This window comes from Microcaecilia unicolor, chromosome 1 (assembly GCF_901765095.1).
Source record: "Microcaecilia unicolor chromosome 1, aMicUni1.1, whole genome shotgun sequence".
Lineage (NCBI taxonomy): Eukaryota > Metazoa > Chordata > Amphibia > Gymnophiona > Siphonopidae > Microcaecilia > Microcaecilia unicolor.
Genome location: NC_044031.1, coordinates 554,983,104 through 555,002,408, shown reverse-complemented (window position 1 = coordinate 555,002,408; position 19,305 = coordinate 554,983,104). Strand labels below are relative to the sequence as shown.

The following is a 19,305-nucleotide window of genomic DNA, read 5'->3' as shown; positions in this document are numbered from 1 at the left end:
GCGTAGCTATAGGCCCACCCATATTTGGCTCAGGCCCACCCAGTCTCATTGATCACCAATCAGGTGCCAGCTACCGTGCACATTGCACAGCCGCAGTACTCCAATTGCATTAGTAATTGTGTAGGAAGTAGTGAAGCACCTCCTACCACACTGCTTTGTTTACTGCTGCTAGGGGAGGGAGTTGAGCATGGGGGGGGGGGGGGGGGGGGTTCTCCGCTGTGCTCTGCTTCGCACTCTTCTTAGGATGGTTTACTTCTCTCTGTCTCCGTTCCCCACAGCTGCTTGCTGCTATTGCAGGCAGCTTCTCTAGCCGTTTGCTCACTAATGTTGGAGGAGTGGCCTAGTGGTTAGGGTGGTGGACTTTGGTCCTGACGAACTGAGTTCAATTCCCAGCACAGGCAGCTCCTTGTGACTCTGGGCAAGTCACTTAACCCTCCATTGCCTGCCGCATTGAGCCTGCCATGAGTGGGAAAGCGCGGGGTACAAATGTAACAAAAATAAATAAAAAATAAAAATAATGTGCTTGTCTGCCTGTACAGCGTGCGCGTCGATCTGGCACACCCAGGTTTCTTGAATCTCTCCAGTGAGCCCCCAGGACCCAAGGGGGTTGGATTGAAAGCTGGAAACGGCATGGTGTGGAAGGGTTGGGGCCACGGAGGGTGGTCTGTGTTCCCCATCCCCCGTACAGTCGTCAACCCCGTGCACTCGGGGCAGGACAGACGGGGGCCTGTGGGCTGCTGCATCCATGCTATTGTTCATTATTGGTGGCATTTTTGTTTGATCTCACTTGTATTTTATTTTTTAATTTATAACCAGAGTCTTTATTGAATGACTTCAGCAAAAATACAGTGTAACAGACACATATCTTATCATCATCTAACATAAGAAATCAACTCTCTGAAGGTCTCCACAACGTGGAGCCCCTCCTCTATACATCACAGTTCCTGGTTGTATTTTTAAACTTTTATAACAGAATTATTAATAAAGATACCGCCTATGCGGCATGCAGATGTACACAGGAAGTATATAACGGAATAACTTTTCATAGGTAGAGTTGTGATTTATTGTGAGTTATAATCAGTGTGTCGTTTGGAGGGGCTGGATGTGCGGACACCCTAGCATGTGTTGTATTCGTGCAGAGATTTTTTTCTCCTAGTGAAGGGCCACTAAAGCCGACATTATGAGAATCAGGTGCTCAACATTCAGAGTTTCTATCTATTTATTTACTTATTTATGACATTATGTGTATGTAACAGTCAGAGATTCCAGTATTATGATTGGGAGTAACCATCTTGTGAGCAAGGTGATATAAACCAAGACATGCACTAACACATATGAAACATGAATTGGGCTGAAACCTGGGAAAATTTGAAGTCTTTCTTTTTCCCTGTGCCTGGGTCAAGAGAGGGGAATGGTTTCTAGGAACTTGCTCCTTTTGTTTTGTGGGGTGCAGTGGTATTTTATAAAGGTGCACTAAATATTGTTTGTTTATTGCTGCTATTTAAGAGAGAGATATTAGGTGATGGGGGCAGAGTTACCTTCATGCAGAATTCCAGGATCAGTCTGGGTCTACCGACATTTTCCAGTTCTGTAATATATATTTATTTCTTCTTCAGGTCTGTTTGGTTGTAAAATGCATGTTTTCTTTTTATTTTTTTTGTTTTCCAGCTCTGTGTTTGTATATAGATGAGTCCAGGGAATAATGATGGCTAAGGGAAAGCAGCATGTTGGTGGCTGAATGACATTTATATTTTATAAATGGTGATGCACAGCTTGATGGGATGTCCTTGTTGTAAGACCAGAATAAATAATTTCTTAGCTTCTTCTTTAAAATTAACCAAAGAGGAACAATTCTATTATTCTGTCTCACTGTGTTTCCACTTTTGGCACAGTAAAGGTCATCCCAAGGCCAAAATATAAGAAAGCCAATGGACTGCATTAGGTGCTTATAGCTCATTTAGTTAGGTTTAAACAAATGAGAAATCTGCATGAAAGAAAATATTTTTATTATTTTGACTTATGAAAACCACTTGTCCCTGAAACCTGCTCAAAACAGAATAATCCATATGTACAAAAGAGAAGAGGCGAAGATGTGATTCCATGTGCCCCAATGAAAGGAGAGTTTAATTTTAATTCAGTTTAAGTATATCCCTTCTTTACAACACCAGGCTTCCCAAGGCAGATTACAACAGTTAAGATGAACCCCAAATCTCCAGCATGGAACTGGGTAACCTGGCATCTCTGCGGGGGCTGATGCCAGGCCACAGAAAATATCAAATTTTTGGTCCTTTATTCTGATGAAGGTTGGTCTGTGTTCTGAATGTGACTGAGGTTAGAGATTCTTTTGGCATGTGGTTTGTGTGGGGATCTATATCACTCTGACTTTGTCTGGCTTTTTTTTTTTTTTTGTTACATTTGTACCCCGCGCTTTCCCACTCATGGCAGGCTCAATGCTCCAATGGGACCTGTATAACTGTTGTGTATATTCACTGCTGCCTTTTTAAGGTACAGTTATTGGTATTTATGTGTTCAGAATTGGTGTTAAGGTTTGTTACGTAGGCTCTAAGAAGCTTCTTCATAAGATTTAGGGGTCCTTTTACTAAGGTCCACTGAAAAATGGCTTGCGTTTGTATAGTGGTGGGTTGTGGGCGCACGCAGAATCATTTTTCAGCGCACCTGTAAAAAATGCTGTTTTATTATTTTTGCCAAAAATGGACATGATGTGACAAAGCTAGCACTCGGGGCTCCACAGAGAAGCAGCTAATCTCCGAACTACGATTCCCAGAAGCCCTTGCAAGCAGGAGAGAGGAGGGTAGCCCCAAAAGGGTGGAACAGATTCCCAACCCAAGCAAGGGGAGCCAGTTACTCCCTTCCCCACTAGAGGGGGAAAGGGAGGTGAAGCTCAGTCCCTTAGCTGCATTGCTGGTATATAATTCCCTCTAGCTGTGAGAGGGGAGAGAGATTTCCGGGTGGCTCCCAGCCACCAGGAGGGAGAGGAAACTGATTGAGAGAGAAGCTGTCATGGAGTAGGTGTAGGACAGAAAGGGCCTACCACTGGAGCTTCCCTGGGGGGAAGAGTAAGCTGCCATGGAGTGGGAGAATGTAGATGTAGCCCTGTCCAGCACATGAAGGCAGTGTGAGAGGCCACAGGGATGTGGTGCTGTGAGGTAGGAGGAAAGCTGCAAGCCCTGTTTGGTACAGGGTCCTCCTGGGTGCTGTGAAGAGGACAGGGGCATTAAGTAGTGGCTTCCTTTGAAGAGACTGTTTGTGAAAGGGTTGAATTATTGGGATGTATAGAACAGCAGACTGACTGAGCCCTTCTGAGGGAGGGGGGAGGTAGTGCAAAGGAAGTGGGCCTGAACTGTTAAGGAACTGAATGTTGGCTGAAGTTTTGAACCCGGCCTGAACCCTGTTTGTGAACTGCATTTCAATTTTAATAGTGGAACTGAATTGAGAATAAAGCACTTTGGTCCTCAGTCCATATGGCAGTCTGGATCTTTGCTGGAAACCTGTGAGCCTAACAGGGCTGCCGGCCCCAACCCAGAGCGGAGGAAGTGGACTCCTTTACAGTGCGGCAAAATCAAAATTGCCATGCGTCCATTTTGGGCATGCGACCTTACCACCAGCCATTGACCTAGCGGTAAAGTCTCACGGGGTAACCGGGCAGTAATGACCTATATGTGCTAAATGCCACTTGGCGCACGTCCATTATGTGTGGCCAAAAATAAAAATTATTTTTCAGCCGCACGTATCAGACACGCGCCAAAAATGAAATTACTGCAAGAGCCACACGGTAACTCCATTTCGGCATGCATTGAGCACGCGAAGAGCCTTACGCAGCTTAGTAAAAGGGCCCCACAGTGCTACTTAACAAAGAATCTGGCAGTAAAGGGATTTATTGCTATTACTGAGGTCCTACCAGAATTTGAATACACTATTTTCTATGGAAGGTTTGAAGGATATGTGCCATTGCTGTAGTTATTTTTGCAGGATACTGTGATGTCTGTGTAGACATTTGCTATTATAGTAGACTTATGTCTGGCCAAATTTAAGTGTTGCTTGTCTAGTAATTGACATGTAAAATTTTATGTATGTTCTGCACACTATTAATCAGAGGGTAGAAGAGACCAACTTAAATTACAAGAGAAGAGACCTCTCCTAGGGGTGCCAGCTAGAGCATACACTATTGAGCCAATAGCACATTTAAAGCTGCCAATTACAGAGGTATTGTGTTCACTTACCCGTGGAAGTGCTGCTATACTGTCCATTTACAGACACAAAGTGGCACATACTCTGAAGCTTTGGGTGTGCAATTGGTTGGGTAGTGTGTTGATTTGGTTGGCACTTTTGGGAGAGGTTTCTTCTCATGAAATTTTATGTATGTAACAGTTGTAACCTGCCTAGAATTCTGGATAGTGCAGAACTGACATTTTCAAATTTATTTAAAAAATTTCTGTGTTCCATAAAGTATATATGTGGTTTATGTTGATACAGGACATCTATTGGGCAGATTATTTACTTAGAAATCTGTCATCAAGTGAACTCTAAGTCATTATTTAGACTATCTCATGAAACACTACTCATACCTACAGTGGTGGAAATAAGTATTTGATCCCTTGCTGATTTTGTAAGTTTGCCCACTGACAAAGACATGAGCAGCCCATAATTGAAGGGTAGGTTATTGGTAACAGTGAGAGATAGCACATCACAAATTAAATCCGGAAAATCACATTGTGGAAAGTATATGAATTTATTTGCATTCTGCAGAGGGAAATAAGTATTTAATCCCTCTGGCAAACAAGACCTAATACTTGGTGGCAAAACCCTTGTTGGCAAGCACAGCGGTCAGACGTCTTCTGTAGTTGATGATGAGGTTTGCACACATGTCAGGAGGAATTTTGGTCCACTCCTCTTTGCAGATCATCTCTAAATCATTAAGAGTTCTGGGCTGTCGCTTGGCAACTCGCAGCTTCAGCTCCCTCCATAAGTTTTCAATGGGATTAAGGTCTGGTGACTGGCTAGGCCACTCCATGACCCTAATGTGCTTCTTCCTGAGCCACTCCTTTGTTGCCTTGGCTGTATGTTTTGGGTCATTGTCATGCTGGAAGACCCAGCCACGACCCATTTTTAAGGCCCTGGCGGAGGGAAGGAGGTTGTCACTCAGAATTGTACGGTACATGGCCCCATCCATTCTCCCATTGATGCGGTGAAGTAGTCCTGTGCCCTTAGCAGAGAAACACCCCCAAAACATAACATTTCCACCTCCATGCTTGACAGTGGGGACGGTGTTCTTTGGGTCATAGGCAGCATTTCTCTTCCTCCAAACACGGCGAGTTGAGTTCATGCCAAAGAGCTCAATTTTTGTCTCATCTGACCACAGCACCTTCTCCCAATCACTCTCGGCATCATCCAGGTGTTCACTGGCAAACTTCAGACGGGCCGTCACATGTGCCTTCCGGAGCAGGGGGACCTTGCGGGCACTGCAGGATTGCAATCCGTTATGTCGTAATGTGTTACCAATGGTTTTCGTGGTGACAGTGGTCCCAGCTGCCTTGAGATCATTGACAAGTTCCCCCCTTGTAGTTGTAGGCTGATTTCTAACCTTCCTCATGATCAAGGATACCCCACGAGGTGAGATTTTGCGTGGAGCCCCAGATCTTTGTCGATTGACAGTCATTTTGTACTTCTTCCATTTTCTTACTATGGCACCAACAGTTGTCTCCTTCTCGCCCAGCGTCTTACTGATGGTTTTGTAGCCCATTCCAGCCTTGTGCAGGTGTATGATCTTGTCCCTGACATCCTTAGACAGCTCCTTGCTCTTGGCCATTTTGTAGAGGTTAGAGTCTGACTGATTCACTGAGTCTGTGGACAGGAGTCTTTCATACAGGTGACCATTGCTGACAGCTGTCTGTCATGCAGGTAACGAGTTGATTTGGAGCATCTACCTGGTCTGTAGGGGCCAGATCTCTTACTGGTTGGTGGGGGATCAAATACTTATTTCCCTCTGCAGAATGCAAATAAATTCATATACTTTCCACAATGTGATTTTCCGGATTTAATTTGTGATGTGCTATCTCTCACTGTTACCAATAACCTACCCTTCAATTATGGGCTGCTCATGTCTTTGTCAGTGGGCAAACTTACAAAATCAGCAAGGGATCAAATACTTATTTCCACCACTGTATATACATAGTGGCCACCCATATTAGCTCTGGGCCCAACTAAAATGTCAGGTCTGGCTACGTCATTGGAAGTGTGTAAGATATACACCCATGGATTCTATATAGTGTGACTTAAGTTGTGCGTGCAAATCCAGTTGTATTCTGGATTTGCACACGCAACTTTGGGGTCCTTTTACAAAGGCGCGCTGAAAAATGGCTTGCGGTAGTGGAGGCACGGATTTTGGGCGCGCGCCGATCCATTTTTAGCTTGCCTGTAAAAAAGGCCTTTTTAAAAGTTTTTTGCTGAAAATGGACATGCGGCAAAATGAAAATTGCCGTGCATCCATTTTGGGTCTGAGACCTTACCGCCACCCATTGACCTAGTGGTAAAGACTCACACAGTAACTGAATGGTTATGACCTACGTGCGCCAAATGCCACTTGGCATGCGCCCATTACGCGCACCCAAAAATAAAAAATATTTTTCAGATGCGCGTATTGGTTGCTCCAAAAATGAAATTACCTCAAGAACCACATGGTAGTTGGGTGGTAACACCATTTTGGTGCGCGTTGGGCGCACGTAGACGCTTATGTGTCTTAGTAAAAGGACCCCTTAGTTAACAAGCCAAGCAGCGCTGATAACTGCCAATTAACAATCAATTATTGACACTAATTGGCATGAATTAGAATTTACACAAACTGTTTAAGCGTATTCTGTAAAATGATGCACATAAATTCTAACGTGCATAGCTGAAAAGGGGACGTGGCCATGGATGTGGAATGGGCGGGTCATGGGCATTTCTAAAATCTATGCATGTTGTTATAGAATACACCCAGTCCGCGCCTAATTTAGCTGTGGGAATGTACGCCAAGTAAAGGCCTGTGACTAAATTTAATCATGTGGATGACTGCTCAATGTATTCTATACAGTGCCACAATTTAGGCCTATTCTATAAAGTACGCCTAAATCTAGGTATATTTATAGAATATGCCTAGGCGTATTTTTTTTCCACGCAAATTTTTTAGGTGTGATATATAGAATCTAGCCCACAGTTTCTAGTATCTGACATGCCTGGTTGTGATGTGCTGCTACATGCTGAGCAACATCTCTTTTTGTCAACACAAAAATGGTTCTAATTTCACTTTCAATGGAAAAATTGATTGAACTGTAGTAAAACTGTGTCGCTAATTTAACTATGCTGCTCAAATTCTTTTCACATGAGTTTACAAAGCCACTTATCTGCACAGCCCCCTGGTGTCTTTCTGCAGCCTGGCAGTCTATTTGGCTTTCCCTAATAAAGCAGCAACTGCTTCATGAAAATTACAGCCCATTTAAAGAAATCATTGTTTAATAGAGTCCTTTTCTGACCCACTATCTTGCCACTTTAAGAGATGGTACTCTCTGTATTTAAATCACTGATTTCAGGTTTATCTGGGAAATAAAACTGCAAAAAATTGCAGTTATGGACATAAAGCCACTAGGGCTCTCTGTTGTTATGGAAACCTGTCCTGTTATTTCCTGCAGTGACTCCTTTGCACTCTCCTACAGTAGGGGCTAAGAACAGACAAGAGCTAAGCGGTTTTTAAAACTTTCACATCAAAAAAGCTTAGCCAAAGTTTCCCAGACTAGAGGAAGAGATTAATGGTTAGAGCAGCAGGCTGAGAACCAGGGAAGCCAAGTTCAAATCTTAATACTCTGCTTCAGATCTTGGGCAAGTCACTTACCCTTCTATTGCCTCAGATACAAACTCAGGGATCCCTTTACAAGCTGTGGTAAAAATTGGCCTTAGTGCACCCTTATGCAACAACTTTTTTTGTTTGTTTCAATTTTTATTCAGAAAGAAAAAAAACTGTTTGTTCCATTCAAATGCAAACCAATATTTCCAGTAAAAAAAAAAAAAAAAACAACCAGAACACCAAACTACTTAACAATATAACTCTAACTAAATCCCCACCCATGTCCCTGAAGGTCATCTCCTCATCCCTCATATCAAAGCAGGATGCACACCATGACATGAGTGTTTGTCCTTGTTTCTTCAGCAAACTCCAAAGGCTCTAAACCTCCCCTAGTCCCGTCCCCCCCCCCCCCCCCCCGCTCAGTGATAAGATCCACCCTGAGACCATTCTTCATGTGATGACTCAAAGCACTCATGACATCTATCAGCCAATTGTTCCACCTTCACCGGCCACCTTCAGGCGCAATATCCCATCTTTCAAAGTTGGACTTATACAGTAGCTTGCTTCCATTTAGCTGCTATTTTGAACTTGGCTGCTGCCAAGCAAATTTGCTTAAATTTCTTCTGCCCATTTAAATCCTCCTCCCTTATGCAAAACGTGTGCGCGCGGCCATTTGATAAAATTATCACGGAAGCACTTACCGACATCTGTTTTTGTAAGTGGTAAGGGCTCCTGCATTATCCATGTGCTAACCAGTTATTGCACAGTGATGCAGATGTGCTAACTGGTTACTGCAGGATCACCCACTCTCCGCCCTGACATGCTCCCTCAAAAAAATACAAAAAGATGATTACCGTGTGGTTAGCACGCAGAGATGGCAAACCTAACTTTAGAAGTCAAAATGTGGCTGTGCATCTGATTTTTTTTTCTCTTCAGAAATCAGACAGAAATTACACTATATTTTATTAAGCTGCACTTGCTTCCAATTGAAGGTAGGATATTATTTAAGGGGCCCTTTTACTAAGCTGTGTAGGCACCTACGTGCACCCAACGCACATCAATTTTGAGTTACCACCCAGCTACCACATGGCCTTTGTGGTAATTTCATTTTTGACATGCGTCTGCTACACGCACCAGAAAATATTTTTATTTTCTGGTGTGCGGGCCGTAATCGTCATTCTACGCATGTAGACTATTACTGCCCAGTTACCGTGTGAGACCTTACCGCTAGGTCAATGGCTGGAGGTAAGGTCTCAGACCCAAAATGGCCACACGGCAATTTTCATTTTGCTGCACGTCCATTTTCAGCAAACATTTAAAAAGGGCATTTTTTACAGGTGCACTGAAAAATGATTCTGCGCGTGCACAAAACATGCATCTACACTACCGCAGGCCATTTTTCAACGAACCTTTGTAAAAGGGCCCCTCAATGAGGATGTTGATTAATTAAGACTAGTAAAACAGGCCCGTTTCTGACACAAATGAAACGGGCGTAAGGTTGTCCTTGGAGTGTGTGTGTTTTATAGAGTGTGTGTGAGACTGACTGTGTGAGACAGAGAGAGAGTGAATGTGCGAGTGTGTGAGAGAGAGAGAGAGAGTGAGACTCGGTGCGAGTGTGTCTGTGAGAGAGAGAGTGTGTTTGTGAGAATGAGAGTGTGTGCAATGGGCCCCCCTCCCTCCCTCTGAGTTCCAGGGTCGCCCCCCTCCCTCCGAGTTCCAGGGTCCTCTCCCTCCCTCCCTCCGAGTTCCAGGGTCGTCCCCCTCCCTCCCTCCAAGTTCCAGGGTCGTCTCCCTCTCTCTCCCCTCCCTCCCTCTGGGTTCCAGGTTTGGCCCTCACTCCCTCCCTCCGAGTTGCAGGGTCACCCCCTCTTCCCTCCCTCCAAGTTCCAGGGTCACTCCGCCCCTCCCTCCACCCTCCGAGTTTCATGTTCCCCCTCCCCCCTTCCAGTTCCAGCTGCACTCGCTCCTTTTTTTTTAAATCATCTCAGAAGAAAGCAGCATTAAAAGGCATTCAGCCTCAGCCTTTCTCTCTGTGTTAGCTTTGGTCCCGCCCTCATTGCGGAAAGAGGTAATGACGGTGGGACCAGAGCTAGCAGACAGAGAAGGGCCGAGCCTGCACGCCTTGTGGCGGCGAGCTGGGGGGGGGCGTGGCGTTGCGGCTAGGGCGGCAGGGGCGGGGCCTCATGCGTGACGTTGAGAAGATGGAGCCTTACAGCAGAGCGCACGAATGCCTCAGCCACGGAGATCAGCTTCAGAACGTTGGAGGTACGTTTTATTAGATAGGATTGTATGTGGCTCAATTCCTCAATATTTTGTTTCTCTTGTATGCTATTCAAATGTAGGACAATATTACGGTACTCGAAGTTGGTTCTTATTTTCTTTTCCTAGTCCTCTGGGGATTATCTCAAGGAAATTGTTTACCTGTTTATTTGCATACCAGGCTGCTGGTTTATGGAACTCTCAGCCATTTAAATTAAGGCATATTTTTAGTTATGATACTTTTAAGAAGAGATTGAAGACGTTTTCTAAAAATGTAATTAGGAAGTAATATACTGCAGTCATTTTTCTAAACACGTGTTTGTGTGAAGTATATTGGTGACTGTGATATTAATACTTATGCCAACCTTGTATCAATATTGCTACATCCTAGATTAAATTGTGATCTAGTATCTTAGCTATAATCCGCTATGAACTATGTAAATGGTATTAGCGGGCTATAAATGAACTGTAACTGTAAAAGGATCCCTTAGGCTGCAAGCCTCTTTCAGGACAGGGAAATACCTACTGCACCTGAATCTAATTTCCCTGACCTACTACTGAAAAAGGAATGAGCTAAATCCAAACTCTTCTTTTCATTTAAAAATTACAGGCATGCTGCCTTAAGAATACTAGGAATCATCGCCCCATTGACCTTTCATTATACATTCTTCCACTGCAGTCAACAAAGGCAACTTTCCATCTTTCAGAGGTGTACATCCATTTCTGGCCCTTTCTTCTAACATTTTTCTACTTTACGTACTTAGAAATGTTGGAGGAAATCACAGATTTCTCAATAAATTATATCACTGCTGCTCGTACTGCTATCCATATGTACATGTCAAACAGCCTTCAAATGTTGATAAATAAATACATAGTAATAAATACATGTCTTTATTTTGTAACCCGCCTAGTTAATAGGCGGCTATAAATGTTTTTAAATAAATAAAAATAATCTACTTGAAAAGGAAATTGTTTAACATTTCAACCTATCACTTTACTTAGCATCCAGCTCCGGAAAATAAGTTGCAGCAAGGATAATTTCCAAAACAATTTACACAGAAATGGAGCAATTCTATAAGATTGTGTCAAGAACTATGTGCCATTTATGCCCATCAAAGACGCCTTTGATTGGCATTTTTGTGCATAAACACACTAAGGGCCCTTTTTACTAAAACATGTTATAGGCGTGTTAGCATTTTTAACGCGCGTTAACAGTGTACACGCCTACAATATCTACAGGCGCCTTACACAGCGTGCGCGCTAATTGTAGGCGCGTTAAAAATGCTAACACGCCTTAGTAAACAGGGCCCTAAGAACTATGCTATGAAGTAGCATCTAAAGGGGTCTCTTACTAAAGATTAGCCTGAGTTATTTGAAGCAGGGCCCATATGAATAAAATGAGCCCTGCTGGAAATGAGCTAATCTTTAGTAAAAGCAGTGGCGTAGGAAGGGGGGGCGGGAGGGGCGGTCCGCCCCGGGTGCACGCGCTCGGGGGGTGCCAGCCCCGCTGGTTCCCTGCCTCTCTCTGCCCCGGAACAGGTTACTTCCTGTTCCAGGGCAGAGAGAGCAGGGAACCAGCGAGGCCGACACAGCTCCGAGTGACGTGCACTCGGGGCGGATCGGCCCTCCCGCAGGTAAGAATGCGGTCCGGGGGGGGGGGGGGCACCGCAGAGGGGGGGGGGGGGTCGAGCCGTGCTGCACCCGGGGGGGGGGGGGGTGCGCAGCGGCGACCCGCCCCAGGTGCCATTAGCCCTCGCTACGGCACTGAGTAAAAGACCCCCTAAATGCTTTATATAGCATGTAACTCCAAGGTGGGTGTAAATGTGGGAGAAGCATAGTTGGAAGCCGAACCTGAATGATGAGTGCAATCCTATTTATTGCTCCCAAAGTACTGCTAGCAAACAATCAAAGGACGACATGGCCATGTTTCGGCAGGCGTGCCTTCATCAGGAGTCCTAATGACAAAGAATGAGAACGTGTATATAAAAATAAAGGTCATGAAGGAAAAGTGCAGTAAAATAAAGAGAAACAATAATGAAATGGTCCAATTCTGGTCGCCGCATCTCAAGAAAGATATAGTAGAATTGGAAAAGGTGCAGCGAAGGGCGACAAAAATGATAGCGGGTATGGGACGACTTCCCTATGAAGAAAGACTAAGGAGGCTAGGGCTTTTCAGCTTGGAGAAGAGACGGCTGAGGGGAGACATGATAGAGGTATATGAAATAATGAGTGGAGTGGAACAGGTGGATGTGAAGCGTCTGTTCACGCTTTCCAAAAATACTAGGACTAGGGGGCATGCGATGAAACTACAGTGTAGTAAATTTAAAATAAATCAGAGAAAATGTTTCTTCACCCAACGCATAATTAAACTCTGGAATTCGTTGCCGGAGAACATGATGAAGGCGGTTAGCTTGGCAGAGTTTAAAAAGGGGTTAGACAGTTTCCTAAAGGACAAGTCCATAAACCACTACTAAATGGACTTGGGAAAAATCCACAATTCCAGGAATAACATGTATAAAGCGTCTGTGCGTTTGGGAAGGGATTGGCCGCTGTTGTGGACAGGATGCTGGGCTCGATGGACCCTTGGTCTTTTCCCAGGGTGTGGCATTACTTATGTACAATAATATAATTAAAAAAGATTTTAAAACATCAATAAATAATAAATGGCGCATGAAAGGATAAAATCAACATATAATAAAATCTAAATTATATAAATAAATAAAATAACTATGTGAAACTTAGGAATACGCTATTTAAACTATGTGGAAAAATGAAACACCATAAAAAACTAAGGGCCCTGTTTACTAAAGTGAGCTAGCATTTTTAATGAGTGCTAAAAATTAGCACATGCTAACTGTGTAGATGCCCACAGGAATATTATGGGCATCTACATGGTTAGTATGCGCTAATGCTTAGCATGCACTAAAAACGCTAGCGTGGCTTAGTAATCAGGGCCCTAAATATAAACAGTCACAAAGGTAACAAATGAATAACTATATAAAACTTTAACTTCAAATGCAAACTATTAGGACTATGTAAAAAATATGAGACATACCTTAACATGCACATTACTCTAGCAATACGTGGAGGGGCATAATCGAACGCGAACGCCTATCTCCATGGGCGTCTATGTCCGAAAACGGGTACGTGAAGAGGCGGAACAGACCGTATTTTTGAAAAAATGGATGTTTTTCAGCTGGGCGTTTGTTTTTTTTAGCGATAATGGAAACTAAAAACGCCCAGCTCAAAAACGTCCTAATCCGAGCCATTTGGTCGTGGGAGGGGCCAGGATTCGTAGTACACTCACCCCCCCTGACATGCCAGGACACCAACTGGGCACCCTAGAGGTCAGCGCGGTGGACTTCAGACAACGCTCCCACATGCATAGCTCCCTTACCACCCAACCCCCCTCCCCCAAAACCCACTACCCACAAATGTACAACTCTACCATAGCTCTTAGGGGTGAAGGGAGCACCTACATGTGGGTACAGTTGGTTTTGCAGGCCTCACATTTACAAGCACAAGTGTTACAGGTAGGGGGGGATGGGCCTGGGTCCGCCTGGCTGAAGTGCACTGTAGTACCCACTAAAAGTGCTCCAGGGACCTGCATACATGCAGGCCTCTAGGACTGGTTGCCGCTATATAACATTGGCACAGCAGTTGACACCTGAAGACTAATCTCTCCGAAAACGTCCTTTATTGGAATAAGCATGCTTACTCACAGTTAACTGCAGATCAGAGGTTGTGCCCCACTGGCAACGAGTCTCCCTGGTACTGAGATGAGCAGTAGGTCAGAGCTGGCAGAATGCTGTACAATGCCCTCTTTCAGCCACATTCAAGGGAAGAACTAAGTTCTGTAACGTGGCTAACACAGGAAAGGGATCTAAAACTGGCTTACAAAAATGGCCACTACCTCATGGACTACTGGAAACAAAACAGGACACACTCTGACCCAGTAAGCAGGGGGAAAAGCACCATGGGAGTAGAGCCTACCAACTACCAACATCGTGAGCATTGGCCACAAGCTAGTGGAATCACGGAGCCCAATACCCTACACCCACCACAATGCATTGCTGATGTGACTCTGCAGTGCGCATAACAGAAAAGGTGTCACACTCACCCGAGAGCCACATCAGAACCAGGGAAAGGCTGTCACAGGATAGAACACATTCTGCTGTCATGGAGGTGGGTACGGCATTTGAGGCTGGCATACAGGCTGGAAAAAAAGTTTTTAAAGTGGGTTTTTTTGGTGGGAGGGGGTTAATGACCACTGGGGGAGTCTGGGGAGGTCATACCCAATTCCCTCTAGTGGTCATCTGGTCAGTTGGGGCACTTTATTGGGACCTGTTTGTGAAAAAAAAGGGTCCAAAAAAAGTGACCCAAAATCGCGGTAAAAACGCCTTTTTTTCTATTATCAGCTAAAGACGCCCATCTCTCCTCGGCCGATAACCACGCCCCAGTTCCGCCTTCACCATGCCTCCAACACGCCCCCATCAACTTTACCCGTTTCCGCGACGGATTGCGGTTGGAAACGCCCAAAATCGGCTTTCGATTATACCGATTTGGGCGCCTTTGCGAGAAAAACGCCCATCTCCCGATTTGGATCGCAATATAGGTGTTTTTCTCTTTCGATTATAAGCTGGATATTTTCTCACCTTATGATTCATTTATTTTGACCTGGAAGTAACTTTTTTTTGTTTGTTTTCCTTTGATCTGTAGACTTATTTATTTATTTATTTATTTATTTATTTGGATTTTGCTCACACCTTTTTCAGTAGTAGTTCAAGGTGAGTTACATTCAGGTACACTGGATATTTCTCTGTCCCAGGAGGGCTCATGATCTAATTTTGTACCTGAGGCAATGGAGGTTTAAGTGACTTGCCCAAGATCACAAGGAGCAGCAGTGGGATTTGAACTGGCCACCTCTGAATAGTCAAGAGTGGTGCTCTAACCACTAGGCTACTCTTCCACTCACCTTGAATTGCATTTGACACTTTTTTGATTGCTACATTTAGAGTACTGTGCACATTTCCTTCATGACATTTATTTTAAATACGTGTTCTCATTCTTTGTTATTAGGGATCCTGATGAAGGCATGCCTGCCGAAACAGAGCCATGTTGAGTCCTCTGAGTTTTTGCTAGCAGTACTTTGGAAACAGTAACTAGGATTGCACTCATCATTCAGCCTGGGCTTCCTCATTTTTTTGTTTCCTCACTCCTTGTCGTTGGTTTTGCGTACTTGTGAGGATTGGAGATTCTCCTCTTTCTGTTTTTTTTTTAGGAGCATAGGTGGTGCCAAGTGACGTGTGTAACTTATAGAATATTATCAGTTACATGCCTCACATGGGAGCCCTTTTTACTAAACCACAGTAGGCTACTTCCAAGGTAATTATTTTTTAATTTTTTGCCGCGGGAGGTGTGTCTGGGGGTGGTGAGTAGGGCATGCCTGTTCCTATCATATATGTGCTCTGGCTCCCTTAGCTATATGGTAAGCCATATTGTAGAAAATCTTTAGCACCATATCTATGTTGAATGTTCTAATGCGTGCTTATTAGGTATATCATTAATATTATGCTAACATTGTATTATAGGTCTGGTATTTGAATTCCAGTGCTGTTAAATGTGTATATTTTTGATGCTGTTTCATGGTAGTTCTATTATTAGGCTTCAATTTACTGTTTTCAAGTTTACCTCATTTATTGTATTTATTCTTGTTATTTTTCTATTGTTATGCTGTTAATTGTAAGTTTTATGTTAAACTGTACCTGCTGTACACCTTCATAAAGGCGGTTAATAAATCCCAATAAAATAAATAAAATAATCGGGTAGCATGGGCACCTTACCACGCGCTACCTGATTAGCAAAGGAGTAACACGGGAGCCCTTACTGCCTCCTAAATAAAAAGCAGTAAGGGCTCCCAGTGGTAATGGTGATGCACTAATAGGGAAATTAGTGCATGGCCATTAAACAAAAAGACAGCCACACCTATTTTTCACCAATGCTAGAAAGTGGCTGGAGCACATGACAAACCCACGTGCTAGCTGCAGTGCTGGTCACTTTCTAGCTCACCTTTGTAAAAGGACCCGTTGGTGCACTGAAATGTGACCATTTAACCTGCCACTGACATGGTATAAAGGGCCGCACCTAAGTTTCAGCGTGACAATGCAGGTTTGCAGTCGTATTCTATAATGACTTAGGTGCCCCTAAGTGTCGCTATAGAATTGGCCCTAAGGTGTCTCATTGTAGCGCCTTAATTGAGGCACCAAGTTACAGAATTCCCTTCGAACTGTTTTACCCACATAAACCAGTTCAGGAGCAGTGGAATACTTTTTGTTTTCGGAGGGGCCAATCCAACCAATCTCTGGCCCTGCTCCTAAGTTCCCTAGCTGCAAATGCTGTATTGGAGGAAATATTGATCAGGCCATGTCCCCAGTGGCCCTATCCCATTCTGCTGACTATGAGCTGTCTGAAAATTGCTCTTACCCAATGCAATGAATTTTGTGCTGTACTGAGAGGAAGCACTCCCACAGGGCATATTTGGATCAGAGGAGGAAATGTATGTGTCTAGATTGTATTTTCAAAATTGCTGTGTGTACTTTTCAGGTAAAACTTCACCTATACATCAAGTACAGGTATGGTACTCATGACAATTTTTAAAAGTACATCCAGACTTTGCATCCATGTGGGCAGTTTCAAAGCTGTTCCATCTTCATATAAATCCACTTTAGTTGCCATTTGAAGCGCCCTCAATCTTTTTGTATTCTAATTTAAAAATGTACATTTCATCCATTCACTTGATGAAGTGGATTACAAACGCCATAAAAATTAGAGTTAAAACAGTACTGACTAATCCCGCTCTGAACCTGTTTTCAGGGCTAAAGGACTAAATTCCTGACGTCAGACTCACAGAAACAGAACAAAGCCTTGCGCCGGAAGAAGAGGACCTCGGCTGGCGGGGGTTGGGGTCCCCCACCATCAAAGGTAGACGACGGCAGGGGAGGGTTAGCGGCGGGAGGGGGGGGTTGAGAGGGTCATCGGCAGGGGGGGGTCAAAGTTGTTGGTGGCGGTGGCAGGGGCTAAAATGTGCCCCCTCACCTCGGGCTCTGGACCCCCCTCCCGTCGAAGTCTGGCTATGCCCCTGCTCATGACTAAATTTAATAGTGGGCAGTTAAAGTAAAACTTGGTGTAAATCCCAATTGCCTAAATTATGTGCAGACTGAGTGGTATTCTATAGCAATGCACATAGATTTTAGAAATGCCCATTCCACACCCATGGTCATGCCTACTTTTCAACCACGTGACTTTGAATTTACGCACGCCACGTTATAGGATACACTTAGTCAGTTCTGTGTATAAATTCTAATTAATGCCAATTACTGCTGATAATTGGTTGTTAACATCCAATTAGCTTATGTGCATTGTTATGGAATATGCTTTGATTTCTGCGCAGAAATCTCGGCATGATATATAGAATCTGGAGGAAAGCAGGTTATAAATGCCTAAGATAATACAGACAAAAGCATTCTGTCATAAAAGCTCTTGAGTCTGTGACAACAATAAAAGCAAAGCTGAGCAATTTGAACTACATAAAAATTCAAACATCAACCTTTTAGATGCAAATGAGACCACTTCCTCTCTCAGAAAAGCAAAGTATTAATTCCACCTGAAAAAAAAATCTAAAATGCTTCTGCGTTTTGGGGAGCTGTCCTCTCATTTGCTTACCATGGATGATATTTTTTTTTTTTTGGGGGGGGGGGCACAAGTGCTTTTAAAAGAATTTCCTTTCTTTCTTTGCTTATGTGTTTCTTGATTCATGGATGTAAGGAAACAGAAGCTTCCCAAGTACCTATACCCCATCCACATATATACACTAGGTTGTAACTAAGACAGATATATTGTAATTTTGTTTATAAGCTGAACTGCATGACTTTTCACAAAAACATTTCTCCAAAAGTACTGATGAGCTTTAGTCCAAAATGTGCTTCTTCCTATGTCTTTTTTTGCTAGTTTCTCCCATGTTTTATTATATATATATATATATATATACAACTAAACAGAGTTACTCAGGAATGCTCACAACCATGAAACCCTTGCATCACTCTCACCAAGCATTCTCACGGTTTAATTTTCACAACTAGAAAGCAAAAGTTGTGTAATACTGAACTTCATATTTTCAAATTCATTAAAAGAACAATAACTCTCTATTCTTAACAGTACAACTGACCTAGGCAGATCTAATCACCTCTAGTGCCATTCTAGGCAGGGATACATATCACTTTAAAACAGAGAGGTTGCAGGTGGGTCCGGCATTTCTATTTTCCACCTTATTCAGTAAGGGCAGGTATCTGTCACTATTAATGTAAATAGTCAATCCATTTTGATGACTACATCATCCCCTAACACCCCATAATTCAATAAACAAACAAAAAAAGTGAAGAAGATATGGCAATTTAACAAGAAATTAGCTGAGGGCATTAGCTTCTCAAATTAACCAGAACTGAACTATACAGTGGCTCCACTGATCTCCAGATAAGTGGACCATCTGTTCATTTACAGAACAGCACTGATGCTTAATAGAAAACTTGAGATCGTATTAGCATCCTTTGATTGAGGATGGTGATTCACATATGCCCTAAACTGACCCATTTGGAATAATATCCCTGAAAGAATCTCAGAATACCAGCATGTCATTTTCACCTTGTGCTTTGGTCTTATACATATTTGTTCTAGTGGATTTGACCATGAACATTTTAAAAAGAGGCAGGAATAGACAGGACATTAATAAAACATAGACTCTGTGTGGTACTTGAGCAAGTGCTGATGCCTCCACTTAGGGTTTGTTAGTACAACAACCCCAGGCATCCATTTGAGCTGCTGTCCTGACAGCAGACAGCGGCTGAGCCTAGAACAACAAAAGATTATCCCATATCAATCACCCTCATGCAACTACTGGCAAAGACTCTAGCACACCCCGAGAAAACTCCAAAGAACAACCCCTAAGGATTAAAAAGGGCATTTTCACTGGGGCATCTAATCCGAAAGCCAAAGGTGCAAGCTTGTTTCTGCAAAGTGATTCAAATCCTTGCAGAGCTGCTGTAGTGTCCTGGCAAGCTGGTGCCTTAGGGTGGCCGGGCTTCGCCACTCTTCCTAGGGATATACACATAGGATGTGAGGAGAGCAACCCCAAAGCAGCGGTGGAAAAAGAATCG

General features: G+C 43.6%; 1 protein-coding gene across 1 annotated transcript in view; it reads right to left on the bottom strand.

Annotated features, from left to right (window-relative positions):
- BAALC (BAALC binder of MAP3K1 and KLF4) overlaps positions 1-19,305 on the bottom strand; it is a 52,011-nt gene that overhangs the window by 32,350 nt on the left and 356 nt on the right. The gene's annotated exons all lie outside the window — the stretch shown is intronic.